Here is an 18730-nt window from a genome sequence, read left to right on the forward strand (position 1 = left end):
CATTATTGGACAACACATCTAGTTCTCTCAGTTCAATGACAAACTTTCTAAGGAAAAACTATGCAGATTATTAAATATGGAGAACATGTAGCGAAAAATAAAACCCTTCAGAAAGTAGAAGGCAAAATAGTATTATCCTCTCATTTTAATGAGAAATGCACTAGATTTTGCTTTAAAAGCATTTTTAAACAACAAGGGTACTTTATTAGACTACCTACCAAGCATTCTCACTGTATTGCTGTAACCAGAATTTTAAAATAAGAATTGAATTATCATATAATCATACATTTGCAGTTCAAAGAGAAGCTGATTAATGATAATCCTCTAGACTATATTATGCAAGTAAGAGATTAGATATTAATCTAGTTTTATAATCTATGACAGTAGTTTACTTCATTATCCTATTCAGTACTGGCACAGCTCTATAAACAATACCATACAGAATTTTATGTTATTAATTCAAGGATATATTGGAAAAAAAACACCATGAACAAAGTACTAGGTAATGATTCCACTGGCCATATGTGAAGAGCCTTACTTTTGTATAAATTCTACAGAATTTAATGACACAGCACAAGAAATACAGTACTATTTAATTTGAATCAACCACATCTCTCATTACCAAAAAAAAAGAATTAAAAATATCAAGGAGGTATGAGCAGGGAGTTTTCCCCTCAACGTGATACTGTTTAAACTGAGTATATGCAGCAAAAATATAGGGTCATTAAAATAATTAAGCTTAATTAACCATGTTATGATATAATAATACTGACACTACACTGTTGTCATTACCTCAGATGAATGTTATCAGTCAAAATAAGTGTTTTCTTTTAAAAAACTATCATTGGACTACAGTATCAATACATTTAATTATGAAGACTTTTGGAAGAAAGCACAGCATTTAATTATATCCTCTGCAAGTATACAGCTTACAAAGCATACAACTCCTAGGCTTTTTCAACTAAGGTTGTAAAGTGTCAACTGTACAATTGTACTTCCTGTCTCAGAAATTACTTCACCTAACCTGGGGAAAAGCAAAGACAATATCATATTTCCTGAAAAAAATGACATTACACTGTGAGACATCATAAACCATCTTTATTAGATAGTACTTTCTTTAAACAACATCTAGGCAGTGTTGCAACTTGACTTCACCAAAGCTACAGCAGTGCTCCCACAGTTATTTCTTGATTAAACCATATTAACTACACAATGCTAGAGGGTGAAAAGCTGCACACACAGGTATAGAATACTCGCACTACCTAGACCTTACTAAAAGCAATAGCACCAACTGTCCAAAGCGGACATATTTATTAATTTAATAAAAGTGTCACTTTTAATAACACTCCTGGCTCTTCTGGAAAGAGCCAGGAGTTTTATTAAAAAAACATCTTCTGGATGTTTTTTTTAGTCCATGCGTATTTTCGGTTCATCTGTCTTACTCTGAGGAGAAAGTTCTTTTTCAAGGTAAAACCCACTCTCTTCATTTCATTTTCTTGATTTTCTTATTTTCATTATCTGCCCTTAATTGTTTACAGTCTTCAAAAAATTCTCTTTAGAAAATACAGAACAACCCAAGGCCAGATCATCGGTGATGGTGGGTTTTAGCACAGCCATGGAATCCTCATTTTACAGATTACCTGAATTTTGGACAGCTGGTGATAATGTAACAGATATTTTATGTTAATTAACTGAAATTTTTGGAAGGTTGGTAGGAGTTGGTTTTGGTTTTTTAAAATATATATACACATATACTGCAGAGTCATATTTCATTTTAATGCAAAGTACGTTAGATCCAGTACACTAGAAATATCCCTAAAAAAAGGCAAACTAGACATCACAGTTGAGGAGTCAGATTTCTCTCTGTGAGGATGAGAACATTTTCTGGATAAAGGGTCATCTAATGCATACTCTAAAGCATTTCCTTCAGTGACAAAGGGGAAGGTTATCCTGAATGACAGTTTCAGGCTTTTTTTCAGTGGATATCAATTCAGGACAGCGTGAAAGTGAGTTTGAGGGTTTGCAGCTAAGCTGATGAAATTCTAGAGGAAGAACCTGGGTGCTGCAAAGTCTCCGTGGAATTCTAGGGCTTGATGCTAGTTATCTTTAAGGATGCTCCTTACCAGTCCTTTCCCCAAATTTCAGAACTGGGACATAGTCTGCAGGAATGAACAGTCTTTGCTTTTAAAGAACACCAAATTGAGAGTTCCATGAGTCTGTCCTTTAAACTTTTACGGCTTCAATTTATTGGCATCTGTTTTTTCCAGACCTTTAGGAAGAGAAGGAATCTGAAGAATGGAATGGCTTAAAGAGGACTCCTGATACAGTACATACATACACAAAGGTACATCCTTGAATCTGGATTTTACATTTTTAACCTAATTTTAAAGCTGGTTTAAACATATAGAGTTCCACTGCATTTCAGCAGCCTTTTACTTCATTATACCAACAGAAAGTTTGTATTTCAGTGTTTGAAAAAGCATTAGCATATGAATTTACCTATAAATATGAATAAATAGGTGCAGATGCAAGCAAACAGCAAACAAACATTTGCCTTTCATAAGGCACCTCATTGTTATACAAAAGCCTACTCAATTATTCACGAACTCTGAGATAGTCTTTTATCCCTGGCCTACTTTAGGATGCCATTGGCTGCAATCAAAACTTCTGAAAGACTTCTAAAGTCCTCAGATAATTGGGGTAGCCATCTTGAGAGAAATCAGCATCAGCCCTTAAACAACAGAGGGAATGGAACCAGTCACAGTGTTGCCTCCATAATACTTAGATATTTCCTGTGAGATTTAAGTGTCTGTTTTCCACATATGCATAGTTGAAGAAATGCCAAATATTTGATCACTTAATCAGGTTTACATACTTGGATGAGCACTCACTGCTCAAGGAATATGATTTTAAAAATTTGTATCGAGGGTAAAAAATGGCACCCTATGCCATTGCTTTTTTTACTGCAGACATTCAGAAAGACAACATTAAGTACATGTTATTTTTAGGTTTTCTTTTATTATTGTGTCAATTAGAAGGACCAAAACTTGTTCATTACAAACTTAAGAAGGATTCTACTGAAATTTTCTGCTGAGCCCTAGGCATAGCAGAACTTTTTTAAAAAACACCCTTCCTCTCTGAATTTTACAAGATGAGCAAAGCAGAATAAAATATTCCTCTAGATCTCATTACCTTCTATGCAATTACGTATCAGTAAGCCATGGCAGTAACCCAGCACACTTGTGGTCTAGTGAGAACTGATTCAGTTGTCCATTGCAATAACATATGGGAATGATACTCTTTACAATGTACAAGCTTGCAGGGGACAGTAGTCTCTATTCCTGAGGATGGACCCTGAATAGGTTCATCTCGTTAGTGAGAGAAAAGGATTCCAGACCTGGAACTATATAACCTTACCACCCCCTAAATGATTTCTGAAATCTTTCCAGTCAGAAATTCGATTCCCAGTGCTAATACATTTCTATTAATCTTCAGAGATCCTTTCTTTTATATTTTACTCAAAATTCTGTAAAAGATCAATTAATATAAAATCTCTCCATAATCTTCTTTTTGTACTTTTTCTTCTGCTTAATTCAGCACTCATCTCACCTTTCCAGCATGATCATATTTTTTAATATTCTTGACTAATTTATGCAAAATTTTGGCCTCTGAATGGACCATTACATTTCATGGTCATATCATACAGTTATGTTTTATTTTTGCCATGGTTGTTCATAATAAATCCATTAAAATACATATTACAGGAAATTCACTGGTCAATTTTTTTTTTTTTCAAAAAGAAGAAAAACTTTTTACTTTTTCTAAAATAATTTAAAATAATTGGTTTACAGTGGAAATCTTTTGTATGATTATCCATTTTCCCACAGATTTCTAAAGCCTCTTCCTAGTCATTTACAATAGATGCTTTTCAGTTTAACATTTTTTTTATCCACAGCTGTAGCTAATAAAGTTTTGCCAGTCATCACTAATATTTAGAGAAGGGATTTTTATTGACTAGTCTCTACACATTACTCCAGAAATTTCCCTTCCCACTCAAAAAACCCAATAGAAAACCAGAAACAAAAAAAATAACGCCTCATCCATTTTTTTTTTTAAATAATGCCAAAAAGGAAAGTTAAAACACTATAAGCCTTTTTTCCAAACCACTTAAAATGTTCTGAAATTTCCCTGCCCCTATTCAAAAGACAGGACAAATGACAGCTTTCTTAGGTATACTGGAAAACCATCTAATTTTCTGCCACTAGCTGTAGAAACATCTGTCTCTTGAGAGAAGCAGCAATGAGTCAGCTCTTAATTACTAACAGAAACCATCACTGACCAGGACAGGCACTGAAGCATCGCTCATGGGGCTTTTTGCTAGCATAACCATCAAATTGTTCTCCCAGAGAGACAACTACATAATAATATTCAGTCCTGCATTTACATCTCATTATCTGCAGGAAAGGCTTGTTGATTTCTCCTCCCTGACTTGCCATGTGCAGTGTTCTCCTGTTAGACAAGACACCTGCATGGTATGCATTAAAAACACTAAAATATGAATATGTTCAAATTTACCTCGTTAGTTATCTTCATTAAAAATGGATATTGTTTTTTATGGGGTATGTGAGAGAAATGCAGTATGTCGTGAGCTAGAAAAAATCTATTCACAACTTAAAAATGTGGCACTCACAGAAAGAAAAATAAAAATAGTTGTCACAGTAAAGTCATATTTAACCATTGTTTTGACACCCACCACTTTTTGACTTTTCTGTGCATATTTGGCTAAGGGAGTAGAGACAAGGGGTGACACCTTACTGATTCAGTGAAACTACACTTGTCATGCATTCAAGTAAAATTTAAGAGAAACTGAAAAGCAGTTATTGTCTGTAAAAAGGCCCAGGAGGAAAATGGGAAGACAAAACCATCCATACCTCAGCTGAAGAGCAAGTTACAGGATCTAAGCTATTGCTGAGTAAAGTCAACAAAAAACATCCCAAACCACAAACCAAAATACCTCATGGTTGCAATCCACATGCTTAGTGCTACCAACACTTTGCACTAAGAACGCAAAAGTAAGTACTGTTGCAAGAAGGCTTGCCATCCCTCCTGCACTTAGGTTTCTGGGCATCAATGAAATTAAGTTGCCCTAGAAACTGTTTTCCCTATCTTGAACAGGACTGATCTCACTGTCTACTTTTTTGGAAATGCAGTTCCCACTGCACTAATTGGGTGCATTTCAGGTGGCATATTTGTATTCGTATGAAGAAGTAAGAGAGGCGGAACACTGTTGCACAGCACTGAGCTCCCGAATTAGCGCAGAGGGGGCAGAATGGCAGGGAATTGAGGCCAGCTCCTGCTCCTTTATCACACTGCTGGGAACTCCCATCTCCCAGCAGCAGAGCAGATACTCCACAGTCATCTGACATCCACCCCACAAACAGGAGAGGCAAAAATAACCCACAGCCCTGCTCATAAGCAAGAGGTTACTTGCTTGTGTCAGCAGCTCTGGGATGTGGGACCAAGACTTTACCACAAGATACGATAAGCCTTGGGAGTTTTTCCTTTTTTTCAATTGATTCTAACTCTCCACCTGCTCTTGCCTATTTCAACACATTTTCTTCAAACATTACCAAACTATCTACCACAAAGCAACCACATTTAAAGCAAAGCTGTTTAAACTGTAAAGTCAGGATTAAAAAAAAACACGAATATATCCCAAAAAGATCACTAGTAAGTTCTTTAATAAGAAATGCAGTCTCAAAGTTTGTTATGAAGAATATTCAACAGGGAAATATTCCTCATATATGATAACCTTGTCTATATCCTCTAGCTTAATTTCATCATCCATTAGCAAGGTTAAGCTTTAGTTTACTGAGCTTGCAACATGACCTTCTGCAACAATACAATTAGGCCTTAGATCATTTTAGTGTCACAATTCGAATCCTAAAATTTCTGATAACATTTTTTATTATTGCAAATCTGCTGCCATTTAAAGTTAGGAATTGAAGAAATGCAGAAACATCTGCTACAAACTGTTTCATCTAAGATTAGATCATTCCTTGTGGGCTTGATTGTAGTCTGAGAATTAGGATGGTTAGAGAGAGATGATTAGGGACAATTCACCCAGTTATAGTATACACACGTCATCTTTCTGCTGCCATAACATGCCATTATAGATTCATATAGATGCCTATAATATACTATAATTTATGGTGTTATAGTCACAGGCTATACATGTAGCCCATAAAAGGATTTATTTTATTATTAGAGATTTATGTGAAATCAAAGTACACCATAGCAATTTTCCAACTATTCCTCTATTAGCTAACCTACTCTGTGTATAAACACTTTAGTTATGGAATCTGAAGGTTTTTTTTTCTGTGTTTAAAAGAGAGTGGAGCATACATATCTGAACAGATCTGCATGTTGTATTTGCGTGAAAAGTGTTATAGAACTTTATCAATCCTTAAGCACCCACAGCTTAAAAACTCACCACCGTTAATTTGCTTTGAAGTACCAGCAGGGCAATTCAAGGACAGAAGGGCAGCCTGCACAACTAACACACTCCAACTTCATAGCAGCTTGCAGATCAGCAGAATTTATAACTTACATTTGAATTGATCTTATGGTTATTAAAAAAAATCAGTTCAAGTAGCCATTTCTTTCTGCTTCTGCATTTCTGACTCAGTTTTGGTCAACTAACTAACTGTAGTGGTTCTTTTGGAGGAAAACTAACACTGTTTGCTTCATGTCTGCCCTCAGAGTTGATGACAAAAAGCCCTGAAAGTCAGAACAAAAATTTGGTTTCAACAGTTTTAGCATGCATCTAGCAGAAAAATCCCAGATCTTGCAATACTTTTAAAGAAAATACTATGCTCAAGAAACCTCAGGCATTTCACTGAGCTTAAGCTGAATGTGCAGCATCTACTTAGGAGCAATTATGTAGCCAAGTTTGTATTTCCTTCTACAGGTACTTTTCTAAATGTAATCAGAAAAAAATACCAACAGAGAATGTTATGGTTTCACAATACTTTAATATTAAATTTGAGTAACTTCTCAAACTGAACTGGAGTAACTACCTTACTTAACTCATCTGAAGTTTTTTTAGTGGAAATACCAGATTTCCCCCCCCCCCCCCATTTTTTAGTTACAATTACACAGTACTCTTGAATATGATAAACCACAAAGAATGGTTTGATATTCTGTAATATCATCATTTAATGTATCTACAAGGGAACCGAATGCTGAGAAATAGACAGTTATTGAGATAGATTTCTTATTTACATCTCTAGAAAACAAAATTCAGACCTTCACACACAATCTGAAATAAGATCCTTACAACTGAAACATGGTATCTGTCTGCTCAGATCCTTAATACTTCATGTTAGGAAAGCAGGGATTTGTGAAAGCAAGTGTTAGAAAAATCAAAACCATGCAACTAAATACCTTAAAATGCAGCAGAGCTTCAGAACAAAACAGTAATCACAAACCTTTACTCTATACTACTGAGGGACAAAGACTCAAATAATTTTTACAGCTTCAATTTAGAGGGTTACAAGCTCGAATTTATCTTCAGAATCCAAAATTATTCCCCAGGTTTACGTCAGCTAGTATTCTAACATATCATACAATCACAGAATAGTTTGGGTTGGAAGAGGCCATTAAAGATCATCTAGTTACAACCCCCATCCTCAGCCCATGAGCAGGGATACCTCTGACCGGACCAGGTTTCTCAAAGCCCCCTCCAACCTGGCCTTGAACACTTCCACAGTTGGATATCCACAACTTTTCTGTTCCATTGCCTCATCATCCTCACAGTAAAGAATTTCTTCCTAATATCCAATCTAAACCTACTTTTTTTTTCAGTTGAAGCCATTTGCCCCTTGTCCTATCACTAAATGCCCTTGTAAAAAGTCCTTTTTCATCTCTCTCGAAGGCCCTCTTTAGATATTGCAAAGTGCTCTAAGATCTCTCCAGAGCCTTCTCTGCTCCAGGCTAAACCACCTCAATCCACTCAGCCTGTCTTCATAGGAGGATATAGTGCTCCAGTCCTCTGATCATCTATCTTTATTTTTCTCTACATTATCATACAGAAATGCACCTTAGCAGAAGAATCACAGTCCTCAGGATGCTGTTGTTTTGACTGATAAATAAGTGGAAACTTTGCTTTGCATGGGATTTAATATAGCTGAGCACAGCACTAAGTCTAAAGCACTTTCTGCAAAGAAAAAACAACAAGAGCTGACTGTTAAGTGCCACTGTATATTTGTGTAGGTGTACAATTTTTAACAGCAATCGATCCTCAAAGTAGAATAAGGAAAGTTAGTGTTTTTTATTCTTCAACGCATTTTGTCATTTCAGCATATATTTAGAAAACTTTGCAAATCCAGCCACATGGATATATATGGGTGAAAGCTCACTGTAATCTATAAGCGACTCTATTAAATACCTGGTCACAGCCTCTGGTACACATGCATGCATGAAGTGTATGCAATATGTTTATATTGTGAGACTAAACAATATATAAATGACAATGAAGAAGAAAAGCTCTTCAAATATACTCTGATGCATTGTACTACAGAAGAGGTACAGATTTTCAAAATGACATTTATCCATGACATATCATATCATATCATATCATATCATATCATATCATATCATATCATATCATATCATATCATATCATATCATATCATATCATATCATATATCATATCATATCTATCATATCATATCATTCAATAAACCTCTGAAGTATCAGACTGTATGAATCAATCATGTTGGTTTCCTACAAATCAAATACAACCTTTTTTATGTAGTTAAATATTCTGCTTTGACTCCCCTTCAAGTACTGTGACATGTCCACTAGATTTTATGGAGAAATTCATCTTTGTAGAAAATAAGGTGTTCTGCAAAATTAAGCCTGCAGTAGAGTTCAAGGAGGACAATACAAATAGTAATGTTCAAGAGGATGTCTAATATCAGTGATGATTTTTCTGAAATTTGATCACCTGCATTACTGTAACCTATAGGTTAAATCTCCTCCTGTCAAATAGATTTTAACAGTTTTAGTAGATGCTAGCGTGCCCCCAAAGACCTTCATTACTTCTTACTTTTAACTTAACTGAAGGGGAGGAAGACAAACTCACATCTTGTGGTAAGTGGAAATAGTTAAAAGAGTTAGCAAGAATCGTCTGCAGCAGAAATTAAATGGATACAAAAATGGAGTAATTCAGTGAAATTTTCTGCAATATTCATACACAGAACTACCTTGAATTTTTAAAGTAGAAATAAAAAACAAAATGAAAAAAGTCAAATCAGGCACCCACCTAAAAAACAACATAATTTCCTCTGGGTCTTATAAGTTTAAGAGGAACATGCATACAGACAGAAAGATACATATTTCAAATACCGCTTCATTCATATTAGTGATTTGCTTTTGCCACTCTTATGATACTTCTTTTACTATATTTGCTGAAAATCTGCTTAAAGATGTTACCAGTCTGTTATTACAATACATCACTATTGCACCAAATAAAGACATAATCCAAAGCAATAAAAGGATGAGAAAACAAGCACTTTTACACACAACTAAGAGGATTTGAAAGAAAAAGCTATAGCCCTCAGCTCTTGTAACTACCAACACCAGTTCTGTTCAGCTTTACAACAATTTTTTAACAGAGAAAAAGAGCTTTTACTCAAAGAAAACTAGCATGAAATAGCTTCCCTGAGAACTCAAATGCAGCTGGTGTGTTACATTCCCAGACAGGATGTCCTGTGGGGAAATATGCTACTACAGGGGATTAGGAATAATGTTGTTATGACCCCAGGGAAATAACATAGAGGAAAAGCAGATGGTTTCCAAATCCAGACTTCTGAAGTCCAAAAGACCACTCCAAATTCCCTGCTCTGTACCTGCGATAGGTCTCAAAAAAGTCTGCCATAGAAGTGTCTGAGAGATTCACCAAAAATTTATTCAGGTAAATCCACAGAAGCCATGCCTTCATATGCTTTGGCTCACACTCAAATCAGTAACACTCCATGTATCATAGATCAAACACAAATTTCTTTGTTAGAGGAACTAAAAAAAAAACTTTCCCAACCCTCCCTCCACTTCCACTGATTATTGTTGATTATCACCAACATTCCAGAGCTTGTAGGAGCTAAAACTGTCCTTTTACAATCATTTCCTATAGGCAGAAGAAAATTATTAGTCTACCCAACTGATGATATTTATTTTGATATTCTCATCAGACACATATAAATAGAAAACACATTGATTTTCTGTGCTCTGGGGACCACCTGAGGACAGGACTGGGTGGAAGAAGAGAAAAAAATTGTAGCATTTCTGGTCAAATTTAGAGCACAAATATCCAGCATGTTGGTTTAAGAGTAGCTAACACAAGCACCTTTTCTCACTCACAGTATTAAAAGTGCAGATAGGACAACAGAAAATTGTGTTGCTCACTTCTCACTTCCTGCCACTGCTGAGATGGTCTCAGATACAAGATATGAAGCTGTAATGCGTAGTCTAACGCAAAAGAGAAAGGAAGGGGAATGTTGTGTGCTCATTAGTATTAATTATACCAGAAGAAACATCTGGCTTTGCAGTATTAACTGATTAATCCTTTTATTTTAGTTATGAAGTTTCAGTAAGAGTTTAAGGATAAGACTGAAAGAGTAGGAGACTTATTACAGATACGGCTATATTATATAGTGACAGCAATGAGCAAACTCACAAGACCACAGCAAGCCAGCTTTCTTGTTAAGCAACCCTTCCATGCAAAAAGTCAGTAAAAAACTATAGTTACAAAATAAAATATGCAGATTTTATGGAAAACACACAGTAGGTTTAATAGAACGATTACCTTTATTAATAGCTACTCTGAATAAGAACATACTATGAATCATGAACTACAAAAAAAATTACCAAATTCTGTAGGCAGTAAATACAGATACTGTCAGATAAATAATAATAAATATTCAGATAAATAAATACAGATACTGTCAGAGAATGAACTAACAATTTTATTATCATTTTTTGTATTAGAAAAGTTAAATAAGCAAAATATTATGACCAATCCTTAGCTTCTTCTTTATGTATATGGTGCCAGTTGACTGGCTTACCACAAGTACTGTCTTACACAGAAGGAGTCCATAGAAAGTGCATCTTCTTGACCTGTTTTATTTGTAACGAAGTCATGGGGAGAATTCTAAGTGATTTTCAATACCTTAAAGTTTCTGATTTGGAGGTGGGACAGTGACAATAAGTTAAAATAAAATATAAGAGCACTCAAAATCTCAGTCATCCTCACCAAAAAATTCACAGTTTGAGGGGTGGTTTTTTATATTTACATCATCTATATATATCAGATAATATATACTGACGGCAGTAGATAAAATTCAGTCCCTGCATGTTAATCAATACATATTCTGGTCATTCCCCAATAGATGTATTGATGTATTTATATCATTAATAGGCTTCTAAAATCACAGTTATACTTCCAGTATCTTAGAAATTAATCCAAGCAACTCTTATTATGTGGTCATTAAACTCTTCCCATTATAAAAATGGGTTTAAGTCCAGCATTGCAGAGCAGCAATTGCTACACATACTCCCCTTTAGTTTTAAAGTGTGCACTTAAATGACCCAGCTTGCATATCAGCCAAAATAAAGTTAGCTAAGAGTTGGGCATAGATGTATGAGAAAATGTGCAAGTCACTGAGCCCTGTCTCCTTCACTTGCAGAAAGCCATGTAATAGGTGCCTGCTACTTTTTGATCTCCTTCTCTACTAGTCACACAATTTATATCTAAGGAGATATTTGAAGTATGTCAGTTTTTCTTGTTGTCTTCATGGTACTGGCTTACGAGGATAAAAATAATTTCCTTTCTGAGGAGTAGTAAGGAGAAAAAACACCGGACATTTCACATTCCTAATTCTGTTTTCACAGTTTCTCAAAGGCTAATATGCAGCCATTGTGCTTTGGAAAGACAGTTTTTATTGGGATTTAATTTTTGAGCCTTGTCCCAGTGGAAAATCTAATTCTCGCAGCTAACATGTGCACGAAAGGATTTTTGCCTTTTAGTCCAAATCATTTGATTTAGTACATTCTTCTGCTGGCTTTTGTATTTTTAACATATATTAAAAGGAATCTATCAGCAGAGAGAGATATTCAGGTGAAGACATGGTAGTTCAGTGCAGCATTCACCAGCGAACTCACAGCATCAAGTCACAGCAAGACAGCCACCATGACACTCAGCAGTTGAGGATGCTGTACCATCTTATCTTTTGATGGCAGAGCCTTTTGTTCTATTTTTCTTTAGAAGGATCCAATTCTATTCTTCTCAGACAGCACACAATATCTAATTTCTCCTTTGGCTCCTCTACCTTTCAAATTAACAAGTCCCTACTTCCCATTGTTTTCCCTATGGTCTCCTTAAGTCTGCCCTGCTGGACTTAAAATATCTTTCAATAATCACCTTAAATTAGTTCAGTCTTGGTTTATGATAGATTTAAGCTCCAAGACTTCATAGATGAATAAAATATTACATAAATAGAGCAGTCTTGTAACAGAATATCAGCCCTATTTACACTGAATTTTTTTACATGTTCACAGAATTATACCCCTCTCTAGTGCTACTTACATTACAGGAATTCCTTTCGGCTATAAACAGTCTCCATTCTTTTATTATTAGCAGCACAGCAAATGAAGAATATTATTAGCAATAGTAATTGCCTCACAGGATATGTTCCAGCAGATATACTATGCAATGCCATAGAGGACTCTTGTTTATCTCTTTCTACATAGATAGCTGAATTCTCCTATTCTTAATCATTAGCAAACATCATTTACAATACTTGCTTTGATGTAATGTGTTTTAAAATCTTTTGTAGATTTTTTTGATGCTCCTATCACTGTATCTGAAAGCTGCAGAAACATCATTCAAATGCAGCTTTCAATGGTACAAGCACTGAAGACAGAAGGTTTATGGGGTTTTTTATTTTTTTCAGAACTTGGTCTTTGTGGCAAGTAATTGCATAGTTAACTACATGGTTTTCATGACTTATTTATACTGAACTTTTCCAGTCATATTTTGTAGACAAAGGGTTTGATCAAAAGGAAGTGAGAGCAATATTCCCACTGACCACAGGCAGAAACAAGAAGGGAAGAGTCTATTTCACAAAAGAGAGCCAAGCTTGGCTTCAAAATCCTGTCATAAGATGGGTGGTCAGAATTACTCTGAACAGGTCAGTGTAAAGATTTCCCCAGTTTCTTTTCAGATTTTTTTTCTCATTGCTAACAAAAAATCACAATCAAAACATAGGAAAAAAAATAGGGGAAAAAATGGTTTTACAAGATATACTTTACACAGATCAATACCAGAGCTGACATTTGGGACAAATTCTTTCTGTAGGCACAGTAGTATTAATCTTTCTTTATGCTATAGTATTAAACTTCTTCCGTGCAAGAAACATTAGAATTGTCCTGACAGAATTTACAAAAGTAGTCCACATATATTCAGTTTGTCTTTCTGTAGTCTTCACCATCCAGAAATTGTGAGAAGGCCACATATTTTTTATCTTAATCTTTAGTTCTAGAAGTGTTCAAATTACCTCAAATTAAAATTGAAGAAATATGAAACACTTGCATCCAAATAATTTTGCCTAGGACTAACTAAAATATTTTTGGATAAAAATTTTTTTGTCTAGAACAAACTTTGGATTAGACCATGTTCTCAGCATTGTCTTAGAGTATTACTGCTTATTTACAATGAGATTGTTTTAAACGAGAAGTTAAAGTTCTCTCCATTTCCCCCATGCCTATAAATAGAAAAGAATAGTTTAATTTATTAAAGTATATAATAAGCCTTTGATGTTTTTTCAGGAGAAGCAAGACAAACCGCAAAAAAAAAAAAAATCCCTTAGTGGTCATAAGCTAATTCAGTAACACAATGCAACACATACTTAATTCCTTTAAGGTCGTGCCTGTTGTGTCATTCTACTTGTCACCGGTCCTTTTAACAACACTACAACACTTCTCCAGAGATGAAAGTCAAGTATGTAAGTGGGTGTTTGTTCTAAAAATACACCTACAATTAAAAGTCTCAGTGTGTATGTATACCTTTATTCGGGAGTTTTACTGTAGGGAATGCAAACCCTCAAAATGAGGGCACAGAAGATGTTGAAATTTAACTCATTTATAGGCACCTCAAGAAAAAAATTCATTAGCACAGAAGATTTAAACAAAGTATAGGTTATTAAAAAATATAAGCACTTGCAAGCATTGCTGGCTGAAGTTCTTAACTTCTAGGACAGCACTCTCTGACTTTGCTATCAGTGATTAAAATTTCCTAGAACCGTCAGAGAGATGGTTCACGTGTTTTAAGAAAGTGCTTACATTAAGAAATGTATTTTAGTGTCCTTTTCATTACTGCTGAAGAGAATTCCTGCAAACCATGAACAGCAAAAGTTTGATATGATGGCTGAGATTATTTTGAAGTCAGGTGCTAGTAGTTCACAGTCCCACTTTGGAGTGTTGGACTAGTTGACCTTCGTGATCCTATGAATATGAGAATTAATGACTAAATTCAACCTTAAATGCTCAAACTTTCTTTTAGAGACAAGTTTAGTTATAATTGTCTACGCAAGGAATTTCTGAGGGAAAACAACCTGGAAATCCCTTTCTCTAAACAACAGCCTTTTTATTATTCTCAGTTTTGCCCTTTATTCTCTTTAAAACTGGAATTCAATGAGCTGGAGCGAAATTGGTTCACAGAGCCTACAAGAGGTTTTGCCACTTGTAGACCCTAGAAGGAGAGTTCTCAAGCAAATGGAGTTGTCTATCCAGGACTACTTCTGAAATTGTAGAAAGCATTAATACAGTGTGCTTTTCCCAAGCCAACCTTAGTCCTCTTCCCCTCCCCCATTTTTATATTGCTACCTTCTTCTCAGCAACAAAACTCTCATCACTTTTTGGAAAAAGTCATTTAGGATGACAGCTCTTTCCCTTTCTGAGCTGAAATTCAACTTTCTCCCTTCCAAATAAAGGATTTCCTAGAAAGTTTAGGTACTGTTAACTTCAGTGAAAGTAAGGGTCTTTTAACAATGGCTGTGGCCCACTATATAGTTGTAAAATATGATTACATCTCAGAATTAAGATTCAGTAATTTCTAAAGAAAAGTTAGGTGTTGCTTTCTCTAGACTAAGAATATGTAATTTATTTTTTTTTAATCCATCAGGCTTTATATCTTCAAGTCACATAATTCTCTGACTTCATCTCTTCAGTTTAAACATTGTCAAGTTCAAAACATGCATGCAGATGTCAGGCTCTGAACAAAAGCTGAATAGAAATTAGACTGCAAACACTGGAATGGGGTTTTCCATTCTTCTGAAAGCAGGAAGGGAAGGAAATAATTCTGTATCTGGGATAACGCTATTATAAAAATACCTGCTTTTACTTTCCACTGTACAATGTACTTTGTTTACAAGTTTTTGAAGTTTTGATCACAACATCAAGGTATTTGTACCAAGACATCTCTGTGAGAGTTCAAAACTTGTACCTTTTCCTATCAGTCTAGGAAACATATGCCGCACAGATTAAGTATGACCATTTTGTTAAATTTTAGAGAAGAAATAGCATATGGCCAACATATGGGGCTTTAAATTAATATTTTGTGTGTGTGTGTGTGTAATGGTACCTTTCTTCCCTTTTCCATGTTGTGTTTTAAATCCTTCAACTCTTGTAGCAGTGGTTTTGACGGCAACATCCATCACGAGTTACACCACAATGTAAGCTAGAGAGACCCAAGGCTCAAATCAACTGCTTTCTGATGATTTCAAAAACCTACTTAACACCTTGCAAACTAAAAATTGAAATTTCATTGATCCTAAAATGGTCCTTCATTGTATTTTGGACATTTTCATTAACAATCCAGGAGTCCTAAGTGTCTGAGACTGATGCGATTCCACAGATGTAAATTACTGCTTGAACAGAAAAGAATTTACTTCTAAGCATTGCAAAAACCTGATTTTGTGCATGTCATCTGCAATTAATGTAACTGAATGAATAGGACAAAAACTTCTTTGTGAAAACACCTAGGATGAATAACTAGATTTTACGTCTTTCATTTTTTATCTAAACAACTACAAGTACTGCTGAAGGCAGGCAGAACAAGTTACTTCAATCTATTGACATGTAGTCAGATAGACCAGAAGCACAAAAAAGTTTAAAAGAATTTTCCATTTTCAATTCCCATTAGTAGATTCTTTTAAGAAAATATGATAGTGGTAAATATTTAAATAAAGAGAGATTCGCTATCCTTCTTTTCATATTACCCTACTTCCTTTCTCTTACTCACACATAAATATCCATCACACTGCAGGGAAGCAACTGTTCACAACTAAATACAAACTGGACAAACTCGTTTGATTTCTGAGAACTAGAAGGAAACGAGAACTAAATTTTTATCTTGTGTCACTGAAGAAGCATTTTTTTAGATAGAATTAAATAATTAACATTTACTCTGCAGAAAAGACTCACAGATGGTCCAAGTCTGAAAACAAGAGAATTTTACCAGTGGAAATGGTGGTTTGTACCTCAGTGATTTGAAGTTGACACTTCAATTGTCTCATTTATGAGCAAGGATTTCACCTCTAGACCTGAAACTTTGCACCTATTCAAGCAGCAATGACTAAAACATGGAAGAAAAAGAGAGGTCCAAGGAAGTACACTTGTGATCTAGTGAGAGGGTCAGCTACTGACTCAGTTTGGAGGCAGTTTTATCTGGCTTCATGGGTGAAGGCCATCCACAAAAAAATGAGCTACCTCAGGAATTACCTGATCATTATCATCATTCAAGAAAACTCAGATGAGAGCTATGACCCAGACACACATTTTGTATTAGAAGAGGCTCTTGTGGCTCTAGAGGACAACCCCTAAGAATCATTCATCTCGTACATGAATGATCCTGTTCAGGCCCTCAGGACAGATATTTCCTGTATTGCAGCAAAACAAGCAGAGTGTCAAAGTCTCAGAAATTACCATATTTCTCTCCCCTCCTGTACTGTCCTCTCCTCCCCCTTCCTCCCCCCTGCCCCCAATTTCTTTACTTAATCCTTCCAAAGTAAGCAAAATAAATGTCTGACAGAACCTTTTCCCTGGCATGTACACACACAGATACCCAAGCAGAAACTTCAAAGTACATGATTGCTGGCAGTTCCTTCATCAACAACCTTGGTAATTTCTTGAATTTAGTAGAGAGGACTTGTGCTTACAGCTTACTAGAGAACAGTCATCCTGTTTCATGGGAACTGAAAATACAGGTGTCGTGGTTTAATCCAGGAGGTAGCTAAACACCACACAGCTGCTTGCTCACTCACTGCCTCCTGCCAGTGAGATGTGGGAGGGAATTGGGAAAAAAAAAAAAGTTAAATTTGTGGGTTGAGATAATGACAGTTTAATAGGATAGAAATGGAAGAGAAAACAACAACCATAACAGCAACAATTTGAGAAATTAGTTAGAATATACTAAACAACTGATGCACAATGCAGTTGCTCGCCATCCACCAACCAGTATCCAGGCAATTCTCGAGCAGTGTCCCCCAGCCAGCTTTCCTCCTAGTTTATATACTGAACATGGTGCCATGTTCAGTATATATGGAATATGGAATATCTCTCTGGTCAGCTGGGGTCAGCTGTCCTGGCTGTGTCCCCTCACAGTTTCTTGTGCACCTCCAGCTTCCTCACTGGTGGGGTGTGGTGAGAAGCAAAGAAGGCCCAAAATGCTGTATAAACACTGCTTAGCAGCAAACAAAACATCAGTGTATTATCAACATTACTCTCATCCTAAATCCAAAATGCAGCACTGTACCAGCTACTAGGAAGAAAATTAACTCTATCCCAGACGAAACCAAGAGAGTAGGACAACAGAGTATTTATGTAAACTCTGCTGTAATTTGACATCTCTGTTGAGCACCCTAATTCCTGGGTTGAAATAGGTTTGTCTCCAATCAGTCTGAATCAGGCACAAAACATGAACCTCTCAAAATTCAGACAAGTGCTTTACTGATCAGCTACAGAAGAAAAATAAATCTGAATGTCATGATATATTGAAAACGCCTCAATTAACTCATAATTAATACCAACATTTGGTGTATTTTATTTTTTCCTTTGTGTAGATACAGTATCCTAGAAATTTCTCCCTCATTTATATGTTTGCATTGGATGTGGCAATGAAGCATAAACTGGTGGTATCACATCTATTTCCATAGCAACACTCCAATTTCCCAAGCACTGTCATGGCTCCACCCTTACTGAAAGCTGAAATAAAAGCAAGACTGAGGGAATGTTTGTCCAGCATTCAAACATGGAGCTAGTTTCAAGTATCCTCTTAAAGTGGATCAAACTCTCTATCTGCAACCAGAATACTAGCACAAATACTTTCAAAAAAACAACAACCAACAAAAAAAGCGTTTGTTTGGGATTTTTTAAAATAAATATTAAGATCGAAGTTCTTTAGATAGTTTCAGTAAATCTCAAACAGTGAATGGATGACTACTTGAATATAGACACTTGATTTTAATGTTCATTCCCATTCCTTATATAATTTGTATCACAATACAGATTATCTAAATAAAGGATGTGCTCTTCACATGCTTTACTGAATCAGTACTCAATATAAAGCCCTTAGAGGATACAAGAATACAATGTATACTAGGTTTAAAATCTG

The 18730-nt window shown here is 35.5% G+C and overlaps 1 protein-coding gene across 1 annotated transcript in view; it reads right to left on the minus strand.

Moving 5' to 3' along the window:
• DOK6 (docking protein 6) overlaps window positions 1-18730 on the minus strand; it is a 247241-nt gene that overhangs the window by 152294 nt on the left and 76217 nt on the right. The window lies entirely within an intron of this gene.

Source organism: Pipra filicauda, unplaced genomic scaffold, assembly GCF_003945595.2.
Source record: "Pipra filicauda isolate LSUMZ 115617 unplaced genomic scaffold, ASM394559v2 scaffold61_size3293851_pilon, whole genome shotgun sequence".
In the NCBI taxonomy this organism is placed as follows: Eukaryota; Metazoa; Chordata; class Aves; order Passeriformes; family Pipridae; genus Pipra; species Pipra filicauda.